At 45.0% G+C, this 13,395-nt stretch overlaps 1 protein-coding gene across 30 annotated transcripts in view; it reads right to left on the reverse strand.

The window, feature by feature from the left end:
* Positions 1 to 13,395, reverse strand: part of ABLIM1 (actin binding LIM protein 1) — a 293,132-nt gene that overhangs the window by 102,318 nt on the left and 177,419 nt on the right. The window lies entirely within an intron of this gene.

Consider the following 13,395-nt stretch of genomic DNA (forward strand, 5'->3'; position numbering starts at 1 on the left):
AGGCCTGCCGGCTTCAGTCATGCCCAGAACCATTAACGAAGCTGGACATTGCCATTCATAGTAGCTACGCAGCCGGGATCAAAACTTTTAGAAGACAGAATGGGAATTTTCCTAGTGTCTTGGCATCTGGGGCCACGGTCTCAGAGCTGAAGACGATGGTGATAAATATTCCATCTCCCAAGGAAGGGTGCCAGGAATCCCTACAGGACTTTCCAAAAGACAGCAGGATCCAACTGATGACTACCAACCCCTATTACCCACCTACCTCTGAAATCAGAGATTTGGAAAGGCACAGAGGAGTCAGCGGGGAGCTGTCCACACAGCAGGAGTGTGGCGGTGTTCTCTCCCCTCTGCTGTGACAGGGATTTAGAGGCCCCGGGGAGAAGGACCTAGATGTTTACTGAGTGGGAAAGCTCAGGCTCTAGTGCTGCTGTGGGTCCGAGAGAAGCTTGATGTTAGAGTTCTTAGAACAAACCGATTGGGGTGTCCCGGAGCCTGGAAGCATTCATAAACAAAAAACCTAGAGCCTGATGAATTTGGAAGATTTGGAAAGCAGGAAGCTGGTTGGAGCCCCCCCGAATGGCAGGCTAAGGAGAGGCTGGAGTGGGACTGGCATACACTGCCACCATTTGGCTCCCTGGGGATGCACTCGTGTCCTGTGGCTGGTGCCTATGCCCAAGCATCTGGAATGAACCCACAGGAGAAAGCTGTCTGCGGAGGGTGGGGGACTTCATTAGTAAGAGGCTAGGAGACCACTAGGCAGCAGGACCTGAGTTTGTTGCAAGAGGCTAACCAGAAATTGCATGCTTTTGTTCAAGAACTCAAATTGCACCCCATAAAAAAAGGTCTCCAACCGTGTTAGCGGAGACAGAAGCATGACCATACCAGATTTCTAACACCTTGTCCCTTCTACCTCCAAATCCCTGCCCCTGCCTGGTCCCCAAAGAGCCACAGGATAGGAAGGAGGTATAGAAGGAGGTAAAGAAGAGGTTGTGCCCACTGTAGGTCTCCGGTTTGGGTCGGATCTGAGCTGGGAAAAGGTGTGGCTCTGGGATGGATGAGAGAATCGAGTTTTCAATAGGTGAGGACTTCCAGGAGCCGAAAGTGACCAGAAAGCTATGGGATCTAAGACACGATCAAGGGTGGGAAAGGGAATTCTGGATAATAAAAGTAATGATAGGGAAAAAGAAGGCTGTTCACTGTTGTGTCCAATGTGTGCTTTGGCCTGTTCTACACACAAATTGTGCCTGTCCCAGCGGTCAAGGGCTTTGGAGGCAGAGAGACGTGGAGTGGAAGTCCAGCTCGGACGCTGAGCCAAGGGACCTTGGGCAGGCTAGGTATCCACTGGCCATCAGTTTCTTCCTCTGGAAAATGGGTAGGCTGGCAGCACCCGCCTTCCTGGGCCACCGTGAAGACTGGAGAGAGTGTGGGCACACGTAAACACTCAGCGTCTGTTCTCAAAGGTGCAACAGTCTCACAAAACCTGCATTTCATCTCCCCCTTAACAAACAGGCAAGGCCCACTGTCAGCCTCTGGGGGAGGCATTTTGGTTTCTCTGGATCCATCATCATCATCATATGAACATTACTATCATTGTAGTTATTGTTCAGCTCGTAACTTTTGAAAGGTCTTGTGCGTCTGTTCTCTCAACCCCCTCTCAGGGCTCACGCTCACCTAGAAGGGCGGTGATTATCTGGATTTTACAGATCACAGAGCATTTGAGAGCCGGAGGGACCTTCAAGCCCATGTGATGCAAACGCTTCACTTTACACACAGCCGACGAAGGCCCAGGGTGGCCCTTGGCTTTTCACGCAGCCACACAGCTCAACAGTGTCCGATTAACTGCACAGTGGGAATCTTCTATTTGCAAAGGCACATGAACCCAGGACTTTACAGTGGGCGGGGCTTCTCAGAACCTAGATGTCCAATCACAGGTTTGTTTTCCTGATTCTAGTCTCTTGTGCTATCAGTGGGCAAAACCAGCCAGGAGGGAACTGGAATACGAAGTGTTCACCGGAGGGGAAAGCCTGTGTAAGTGGAGAATTATTGTGAAAACGATGTAAATCATAAAAGGGACCAGAAAAAGACTTTCCCAATTTAACTGATGCTTGCTGAGATCCTGTGAGGTTATAAAAAGTCCACGGAGGGGCGCCTGGGTGGCTCAGCCGATTCAGCGTCCAACTCTTGATTTCAGCTCAGGTCACAATCTCACAGTTCCTGAGTTCGAGCCCTGCTTCAGGCTCTGTGCTGACGGTCTGGAGACTGCTTGGGATTCTCTGTCTACTTCTCCGCTCCTCTGCCGCTTGAGCTCACTCTCTCTCTCTCAAAATAAATAAAGAAACTTAAAAAAAATAATAAATAAAATGTCCGCAAGTATTTTGAGTCAGTTCCGAGTATCTCTTTCCTTTACTGAAAAAAAATTTTTTTAATTAAGAACGAAAGGAAATCACCTTCAAGTATTTAAACTGCTGCCCATGTAAGTTCCAGAAAATTCAAGCTTTCCCTGGAATCCTTTTTTAAAAATAATACTGGACAAGAAACTCGATTTGTCATCACCGAAGATTAGCACACAAGTTCATGGCTATACACGGGGAGGAAAAATAAACAGAAGCAAAATCATTTCAGATTTAGATTGTTATTATTAGAAAGTAGAGTAAGGCTTTGGAGACCCTATAAAATATTCAAGTGGTGTCCTTTTAATAGACTGCTAACTAGAGGCACTTCATCCCTGGGCCAGGACTCAAGAGCTCCGGGAAAAAGAAAACAAAAACCAAATTTAAGTTCCAGAGTTTGGCTAACTTCAGATCCTGAATTTTGATGACACTGGATCTTGTCATTCAACTGTTCCTACAGGACACGGATTTCTCATTATCTGTGTGATAACATGGTAACAGCAGAAAGCTAGAGAGCAGCTGTTCTATCCAAAACAGAGGCAAAGGGGGGACGCAACAGAAGAGTGACCTGATTCTCTTAGGTTAACAAGCTGCCTTCTACACAAGCCTTTAACACATGTCGGGTCAGCCTCTGACACGTGGGTTCCTTCATGGGAATAACACTTTGGAGGCCTGTGGCTCACTTTGCTAGGGTTTCCATCCCTCCACAGAGTCTAAATGTCAATTGCCACCTGTTGTCACTTTTGAACTGACACTGACTGAATCTGTGTTAATAGCCTGGCCTTTTTTTTTTTTTTTTATAGACCTTTCAGTTTGCAACCCATAGATTACAAAATGAAAACATCCAGATTCTCCTGAAGTTATTTTTAAAACTAAGAGTTGGCCTAGGGTTTAACATCTTTAAGATATAGAAGATTTGGGTATTTGAAAACACTTCTCCTTGACCAAAAAGGGCACATTATACTGAGTAGTGACAGGAATGTCAATCGAACACATGGATAGGGTGGAATGTTGATTTCCTTTCATCGTCTAGGCTGTTCAGTGTGGTCACGTTCCAGACCAGACCTCTCTGAGTAGACGGATGTTGACTGTCCACAGGCCAGTTTTGGAAAAACGACCAAGTCACAGAAATGAGCCCACAATTGACTTTTCTAGCATGTCATGGCAGATACCATGGGTGTGGGGTCACCGTAAGAAAGGGCAGGGAGAGGCCCAAACACAAGGTGAAACTGTGAGCATGTTAGGCTAAGCACTTCTCAAGAATCGGTTTTAAAAAGCACTTTCTGGGGGCGCCTGGGTGGCTCAGTCAGTTAAGTGGCCGACTTCGGCTCAGGTCATGATCTCGCGGTCCGTGAGTTCGAGCCCCGCGTCGGGCTCTGTGCTGACAGCTCAGAGCCTGGAGCCTGTTTCAGATTCTGTGTCTCCCTCTCTCTGACCCTCCCCATTCATGCTCTGTCTCTGTCTCAAAAACAAACGTTAAAAAAAAAAATTTTTTTTAAATAAAAAAATAAAAAGCACTTTCTGACTTTTGAAATTCTATGCTGCCAGTAACCAAAAAGCAGTATGAAGTCATAAGATAAATACTGGCGGGGGCAGGGGGTATGTGGGAAAGTTCAGGAAGGTACAACGTACTTGCCACTCTGTGGCCAAAGGGGTCTCAATGCCATAAGTAATTTACATCTCAAATCTCTAAAAATGAATTATTTTAAGAGGTGATGTGCTGCCTAATATGTCACCTTGAATCGGACTTTTCCATAATCTCTCATGTCCCTGCTTAGGTCAGCTGTGCCCTTTGCGGTCTCGATGGCCACGATGGAAACATCACAAGCCAGAGCAGCCTCGGACCTGCTATTTTAAGTGAAGGTTCTTGTTGTCTTTGGAAAACAATACCGCGCAACAAAACACGTTTTCATGGGCCATAATAGCAACACTTTGTCAGCCTTCCTCAGGAAAGCTGAAGACAGGCCTGGCAAGCCATTTTCCAAGTCCTATAAACCCTATCTTTCATTCTTTTAAACGGAGTGTCATATATGCTCAAGGAATTTCAGTTACTTGGCCCATAATCTTCATAAATACAGACCATTTACCCATTGAAAACTTCCAATTCTGATCCCTAGGCCAGCACTCACAGAATTCTGCGGGGAGTTATTATGGATTCTCAGGGTTAGGAAGCCCTCTCCTCTACCTAGTACCGTGTGTGTGTTTTTCCCATGTTCATGACCAGGATCTGAACAGGAAATTCAAAGGAGCCAGACCGTTTGCCTTTCTTCTCCATGGATTTGGCACCAGCCCAGACCTGCACCCCGAAAGCATCAGACTGGAGAGTCTGCGAATCTCCGCTAGTTGCCTTTCGATGATGGCTTTGAACGGCCCATAGACATGCCATGGCCCTCGGCACCGGGCTCAGCACTGGTTCCAACGGGCCTTATTTCCCACTGTGCTTCCCGTGGCCTGCTTGCCATGGGTGAGCGCTCCGGGTGCCTTACGTACAGGGAGAATGCCAGATATTTGAGACCATGCATATTCGAGACTGAGCATGTACTTCGGGAAGGGTATCGAAAGCTGGTTAGCACTGGTTAGGACGCTCACATCCGCTGCCTTGCATAACAATCTCCTGAACAACCCCTCTGCCATTCTCCAAGCTACGAATAAAAATTATCACATGCTTGTACTTTCCAGAGATGGGATGAGATTCTTTGAGGGGAAATAAAAAACGTGAGCATAAAATGTTAGTTCTGTTTGTCATCTACTCTAATTTTTAGGTTAAGGTCCTCTGAAAGAGAACTCGGCACGTCTGCGTGCGTGTTCCCACGCCCGTCTTCAGAACTCTAACTAAAAAATGGAGGGGGGGGGGGCTACGTTCATGGAGTAAACCATCACCCTGTTCGGTACATTCACAACTTCAAAATTCCTAGCTAACAATTTCAAAAGCCCAGCGGGTGGAGGACAGGCCCGAAGGCTCACTGCTTTTCGGGCCCGTCCCCTCCACTGTCAGCCTCCATTTGTCTCGTGTGGTCGCTCCGCGTCGTTTCTGATGATGCAAACATCACCGGGATTCACCGGAGATCAAGAGTAGGATTCTCTTTTGACTGCAGATGCCACCGGGACGGCCAGAGGAAATTGGGGCGTCATGGAAACAGAGCCGAACACTACCCGATCGTGGGACGCTCCTGGAAAAGGTTACGGTCACATGGCGGCCTCAAGGATACCGATTTCCAACCTGCACGGGTGAAGAGCTCAGGCCGTGGCTTCAGTGGAGTGGGCATCCTTGCCACGGGGCCTCCCTCGGGAGAGAGTAAATGACTGCTCCCCCAGCCCTCGGCTCCGTGGGCTTGTGGCAGTTTTTTCTGCCTACAGTGAATAATCCAGACAGGCCTTGTGAACACTGCTCGATCCCTGAGCCACCCCTCAAACGGGGAACGGTGAGACGGATGCGTGCGGGAAGACACAACTGACATGTCTGAAGTTCAAAACCTGAGTCCTCCGCACCGCTGATACTCTGCTAGACAGGGTTTAGAAAACTAGGGGTCAGACTTCCACCAGCAGGAGTAAGTAGTCCTCTGCTCAAGTTACGGCCAGCAATGGAGGAAGAAAACGAGTGGGAAAGAAGAAGAAAGAGTAGGAGAGGGAACAAACAAGGTGCCCAGACAAAGGCTGCCCCCTGCGGCCATTCAGCGGTGGTCACGCCTCAGCCTGCCACACTGTGAAACATTAGTGGACACCAGCCCAACACTCGCCAGGGGGAGATTCACTGTTTTTGATATTTGGGACAGTCCTCAGCCAACCCCTCTTAAAACTGTACAAGGAGCCACGTGAATTACAAAGAGGAGCTCAAATAATCATCCATGTATGTTCACAGCAGCACTATTCATAACAGCCAAAAAAGATGAATCTGACCTAAATGCTTGTTAACAGATGCACAGATAAACAAATCATGTTCTAGCCACATGAAGGAATATTATTCGGCCACGAAAAGGAACGGAGTACTGATAAATGCTACAACCTGTAGGAACCTTGAATACATTAAGCTAAATGGGAGAAGACAGAAACAAAAGGCCACTTAGGTATTCCATTTATACAAAATATTGAGAATCCATAAATATCCAGAAATAGAAGATTGGTGGTTGGCAGGGGCTGGGAGGAGGAAATGGGACTGCTTTATGGATATGGGGTTTTCTTTTGGGGTGATAACAATGTTTTGGAACTAGATAGAGGTTGTGGTTGTATAACATTGTAAATGTTTACTAAAATGTTCACATGAAAATGGTGAATTTTGTTATGTGAACTGCACTTCAATTAAATATGTACCAAGAAGGGTTGTTTTTGTACTGATTCCTCTAATTTAGTTGTAAACTTTAACCTGGTGAAGAGTTTTGTTTTTTTTTTTAATGTTTATTTATTTTTGAGAGAGAGAGAGAGCAGGTGAGGGGTAGAGAGAGAGAGGGAGACACAGAATCCGAAGCAAGCTCCAGGCTCCAAGCTGTCAGCACAGAGCCTGACACGGGGCTCGAACTCATGAACTGCGAGATCATGACCTGAGCTGAAGTCGGACGCTTAACTGACTGAGCCACCTAGGCGCCCCAACCTGGTGAAGAGTTTTATGATAAATCTTTAACTGGCTACGGTCACTCAGCCTACTGGAGCTCTTGCCAAAGAGGAAATCGCACTTGAGTTCCACGTCAGCTTCTAAGGTTCAATACTCATTAGCAAACATCAGCTCGTTCACTCCCTCCCAGAGACAGGAAGAAAAAAAGAAGGGGTAGGATGTCTGTTTCAGGACTTTCATTATGTGACCAATCACTTAATACAGACACACTGAAGGTCACAGCAAGGGCAAAATGCACTGAGACTTTAGTCTGGACTAGGTCTTTCATTTTACTTTATAAAATTAGCATTATTTTATTATTTATTCTACTTTGGTTTTAAATAGATAAGATATACACATGGTTACAATTTTTGCTTTCATATAGTAAAAATAATTTCCTTCCCTCCCTCCCTGCTGGAGACAAGTACTAATAGCAATGTCTCAAATATCCTTCTGGGATAATCTATAGGGACATACAACTCTAAGTACACACAGCTAGATTTTTACTGCTACTGAAAAATTAAAAAGAATCTGAAGAATGACTGCTGGTCCAATCATTAAAATCCTAGTTTTACTGACACATTGTTAGAAGGTGTGGATCTTATTATGTAAGAGGCATAGCTATTGAAACAAAGCGAATAACAAAATGTCATTGACTTTCCATTTGCTAAGAGGCTTTTGGTATTCACTTTCGCTTTCTTCCATGTAAGTTATACCCATTCCCTAATAAGCAGAGACTTCTCCTCCTTTCCTAAAACTAAGATGATCGAGGCTCTGGTTAAGTGAAAAGATGTGTCACTCTGGGATCTTTACGTCTGACTCATAATCGTTATAGATTTCAGTCTGAAAAAAGTCTGAATATTAATGTTCCTTTTTGCAACGTACTTTGCCTCTCTGCAATGACCCTCTGGCTACCATGTACATTCCAAACTCTCTCAACACCCTCCTCCATAGCCAGTAAAGCAATACGGGAACTGACACACGAGGTTAGACCCCTGCCCCTCGGGCCAGAACCCAAGACTGTCATCACCAAATTTATCTGAAGCAATAACCACATCCCCTTTTATTAAACAAGGGAGAAAACTTGTAAATAAGAACGTAAAGGTGAGTTTAAACATGCCATTATCCTTACTGCCCAATGCACCCAAGCTGTACCTATATGATTTCACCACATCACAAAAGTCATCTCCAGTCTTCAATTTCACGTATTCATTCAAACAGTAGTCAGAACTCAACATTCCAGACCTGGGAGCTGAGATTTACTCTCTCAAAGCCCCCCCCAGGGAAGGCATGGATTCACTCACTAAATGAACATTCATGCGTTTACTGTGAACCCAGGGAGATTCATAAGGACCAAAAACCAAAAAAACAAACAAAACAAAACAAAACAACTGTCCTTGTTATTAAGTAGCTCACAGTCTGGTGGGAGAGATAAACATACAAAGAACTAGCAGGAATCTAAGGTAATAACGGCCATAATAGAGAGGCAAAGCATCTTTGCCCAGGACACATGCATGCTAGTCCTGTTGCCAAGGGGCCTAAGCAAATTCAAGGCTTTCAGTCTTTGTGTGACAGTCAAAATAATAAATGGTTTTTGAAAAGACGACACGTGAACAAAATGCTATGGGACAAATTTATGTAAAATTGCACACATCTGGAGGACTTAGCAAAATCCATGCATGGAGATGATCTCTAGGTGATGGGATTTCAGGTGCTTTCTATCTCCTTCTTCGAACTTTTCTGTAAGATTTTTATTATTTTACGAGGAACACCTAAACCCCTTAAAAAAGAGAAGATTGTTATTAGCCCATTTAGAGAAAGAGATGGCTTTGATTCAGTTTCCAGGATGCTTATATAGGGCTTGACATGCTAGACCTTGTGGAAGACAGAGAAAATAGGGTCCTTGTATTAATGAGTTCATTATCTTGGTGCCGGAGGTGGGTGGGCACACGTCTAAATAACTAAAATGCAATAGGTTTTGTCCCAATGTTGGTTTCTCAGGTGGGACAACTGTCTTACAGTACTATGTTAACTATATAATAAAGAATTTGCCTGGTGGAACATTGTTGGTACTCAAAGAAATGTTTGTTGAATGAGTGACAACCTGTATCGTTCTTTGACATTGACATTCATCGTCTTTGTTCCCTGCTATTACCTCTACCCACAATCAATGGGTAGATCGCTGATCCCCAGGCATTGATTTTGCATGCCAAAATCATAATTTTGCACTGACTTTGCACTGATTTTGCACTACCACCATTACCATACTGATCTTTCTAGAACATTGTTTTCATCTGGTCATCCTCTAGATTAAAAACTATTCTCAGAAGTTCCACCTTGCCAAACTCCTCAAGGCCTCCCGAGACCTGGCCCTGTCACTCCATCTTTCCAGTTTCATGTCTCGGGACACAGAACAACAAGTCCTTTGGGGTTTGGGGTTCCCCCTGCAATGCTTTTACAAGAACCCTCTCCATATTTAGACTGTCCTCTCTTGCAGTATTTCATTCAACTCTCATAATAACCCTTAGAAGTAGTTATTTTCCAATTTTTAGATGAGGGTAGTAAGGTTCTAAAATGTCAGTAACTTGTCCAAGGCTCCCTGGTCAGGCAGAAGGAGGATGAAGATTCCAACCCAGGCTTTCTGAAGTGGAGAGGCCATATTCTTAACCATTATGCTGTGCCCTCTTTTTTGGTTCCTTTCTGGCTCTAAATATCTCTAAAGCTCAAGTTCTAGTCTTGTAACTTCCGTAAAGAATAATGGTTAGCATACAGATGAGCTTATTAAATGTCATGAATCTTTCAGACATGTTATTTATATGAATCTGCACAGTCCACTGAAAAAGGAACTATTATTGTGTCCTGTTTTGTAGGCAAACAAACGGAGGCAGAGACTGAACTCTCAAGGCTACACAGCCTGTGCGTGGTAGAAAGGGGTTAGAACCAGCCACCACATGCCCAGAACCCATACATCCTCTCGACAGGCAGTGTCTAAAGCAGATCTGATTTTGGAGACCCTGCCCTAAAATACATCACCAAGAGTCAAACTCCAAGAATCCAGGGGCTATCTGTGTTCCTACCTTCACTGGTTTTTAAACTGGGGCAAAGTATCAAATGAGCACATAAAGACATATCGTGAACACCAGAGTGAAAAAAGCAGGGTCACAAAAAGTAGTGATGGTCTGACACAAATATTCAAAAATAAATGCCCGAACAGTAGGTTATTGTCTTATAACTAAACAGCACTTTCATATATGTATCCGTGTAATCCTATAAGGTAGGTAACTATTACCATCCCATTTTACAGATAAGGCAGTGGGGGCTGGAGAGGTAAAGAGACTGCTAGCAAGTGGTAGAGCTAGGATGTGACCCAGGCAGTCTGAGGGCAGCGTCGGATTATCACCACCTGACCTATTCTTAGGTGTCTCAGCAGACAAGTCCCACTCAACCTGCAGATGATCTGGGGGAGAGAATTTAAGATAAAATAAAAATTACCTTGCAACTATCAAAAGCCACTGCACCGCACAGAAATGTAAAATAATGGAAAAGTTCTTCCTCCCCTTTGAACACATGCAGGTGATTCTTTATCTGAAATGACTTAAATTCGGGCCGACTAGAGCATTTGCCCCGATACCTGTAGAAGTCTCTACTGCAGTTGGAATCGTGACAATGCTGTGCAGAGGGGGAGAGAGAGGAAGATGGGCTGGCATGCCTTTGCGTGGGGGTGGTCGCCCCGTCAACCCACCAAACCCACACGCAATCAGAGGCTAGTCAGACACCCTTGGAAATGGAAAAGGTCATTGCAGACAACAGCCACTCCTGCTCAGGTGCCTGAAATAGACAGAAGCCGTGTGGGAAACGACGGTCCAAACCCGATTCCCTACACTCTAGGATGCCACACATGTACGTCCCCCCCACCCCAGGCTCCTTAACCTGTGTGAATCCCGTTCCCCAACTGCTGGCAAATACGTGAAGGCTGGAGAAAAATTAAGCCTCAGTGGAGTGCATGTGACCTTCTGGGAGGACTTAACGTCTCCTGGACGTCACTTTTTAAAGTGTGGATCCGCTAGACATGGGCAATTGATTTTTTTTAAGTAGGAAAAACAACTTAATTAACATTCATCACAACCCTCTGAGGTAATTTTGACCATCGCTCCAGGGTACGGAAGGTTTATTGCTTATTGAATTCAAATTGTAGCAGACCGGATGCCGCAAGAGTTTTAGCTAATTCAGGGGCGATCATCTTCAAGGGAAGTAGTTTGCTTCTGCGAATAACTTCCTGGTGGCTTCCGTTCATCAAACCTGGCTACAAAAGCAAGGCAGCTGTGCCGTGTAGAAAGCGCACAGCCCCTGGAGGCAGGACACTCAGGTAAACACACGGACGAGTCAGGCCATCGTTTGAGGCTCAGCAGAGAGTGAAGCCCATGCTGTGGAATATCATCAGGCACGCGGTACGGCATCTGGAGCCAGGCAGCCCAGGTCTGTAACTCAGCCCCACTGCTTACTGTCTGCGATCCTGGGTAAATTCACCTCCATGGCCCTTCGTTTCTTCCTCTGCGTAAAGGGGCTAGTTTTAGTGCCAACCTGGTGGGTGGTTCTGAGAATTACATGAGTTAAAATTCGTGGACCAGGTACACAGTACCTGATCCATAGTGAGTACCAGAAGGGTGTGTGATGAAGTAGACAAAACACATATAAAGGTTAAAAGAACGTAAGGTGGACGGGAGCACCGTGACGTCACGGGCATGCCACCGGGAGTCCTCTCTAAACCAGAGCAGTGCAGACAAGGTCTCCTCATCGGTTGTAGCAGAAACCGCACCTCTATCCAGGAAGCTCAAGCAGAAATTATTCTGCGTGAATTCTCATCGCATCATTGATGTCGCTTCTGTTGACCACCCTTCACTTCTTCTCTTCCTCTCCCACTGTCTTTCCCCTCCTGTTCAGTGATGATGGGAAACCAGCCACCGATAGTGAAATAAAAATTGCAGTTCAGAAGAGCAGATTCGTTTTTGAAAGAACATTTCGAAGGGGAAAGAGGACCTTGGCTCTCTGATCTACTTCAATGGCTCTGTGAACAGTTTCAAAGAGGCGTTTCATTTTTTGCTTTGATGTAGGGGAGATTGGCCCAGTTTAAGATTTTTTTTTTTTTTTAAAGTAGGCTCCACGCCCAGCACAGAGGCCAATGTGGAGCCCAACACGGGGCTTGAACTCACGGCTCTGAGATCAAGACCTGAGCTGAGATCAAGAGTCAGAGGCTGAACCGACTGAGACACCCAGGTGCCCCAAATTTAAGAATTTTTTCAAAATAAGAATTAAAGTCACACCAGGATAGTTTAACGTACATGACAATTCTTAAAAGAATTACAAAGAGTAAGCAAGTGTTTTCCAAGCATGCTCCAGTGAATTTCAGCAACTTGCTGAAAATTCCCTTGCCACATAGTATTTGTGTGCCCGCCCAGCTTGGGTATTTTGCATGTGTGTATCCATATATAAGAACTCTTTTTTTAACAGACACCCACATGCCCCATAAATGTTATCTGAGTACTGATCTAAATAGACCAGTACTTGTTGAAAATAAAACTGTTCTGATCAAGGCAGTTGCATAGAAAAGAGATTTCATCCTTTGAGAGCAAAGGAGAAAATATGATTTTGTCCAACAATCTGCACACAAGCAATTGTTATTACATCTAGCATTAAGGATATAATGAATTTGAGTAGGATACATTTTTACGCTTAGAATTTTTATTTCTTTATTGTGTGCATAACATGTATGTCATATAAGATGGAAAATACAGGTAAAGCAAAAACATGTTTGATAAAAATTGGAATAACCATTTTGGTAGCACTCTGATGAGGAAACCCATTCCCAAATTGCATGGGCAAAGAGGACAGGGGCCTTGAAAAATATGTATTTCTGTTTCTTTCTCTTTTTTTAATGTTTATTTATTTTTGAGAGAGAGAGAGCATGAGAAGGGGTGGGGCAGGGAGAGAGGGGGACAGAGAGGATCCAAAGCGGGCTCTGTGCTGACAGCAGCAAGCATGATGCGGGGCTCGAACTCATGAACCATGAGATCATGACCTAAGCTGAAGTCAGATGCTTAACCAACTGAGCCACCCAGGCGCCCTAAATCCTTTGCTTCTTAGCTAGACTGAAGAACTCCTCCAAAGTTTTTGGTAGTGCACTTTCAAAGCAGGCCTTCCCAGATAACGGGGTGATAACCTTCCCAGTGACCTTCCCAGATAACCTTCCCAGTGACCTGCTTGGGGCAGGGTAGATATGAAGAGTAAAGCACTACAAACTCCCCTAGGTGTCAAAGACCGGGGTCTACTTTATAGCTCTTGTCCTATTCAGGCTGCTCATATTTATCAGCAGGACATATAAATTCATGCTAAGGATCCGGTTGTGTTGAATCAGACGCC

This window comes from Panthera pardus, unplaced genomic scaffold, assembly GCF_024362965.1.
Source record: "Panthera pardus isolate Hobbes unplaced genomic scaffold, ASM2436296v1 HiC_scaffold_22, whole genome shotgun sequence".
Lineage (NCBI taxonomy): Eukaryota > Metazoa > Chordata > Mammalia > Carnivora > Felidae > Panthera > Panthera pardus.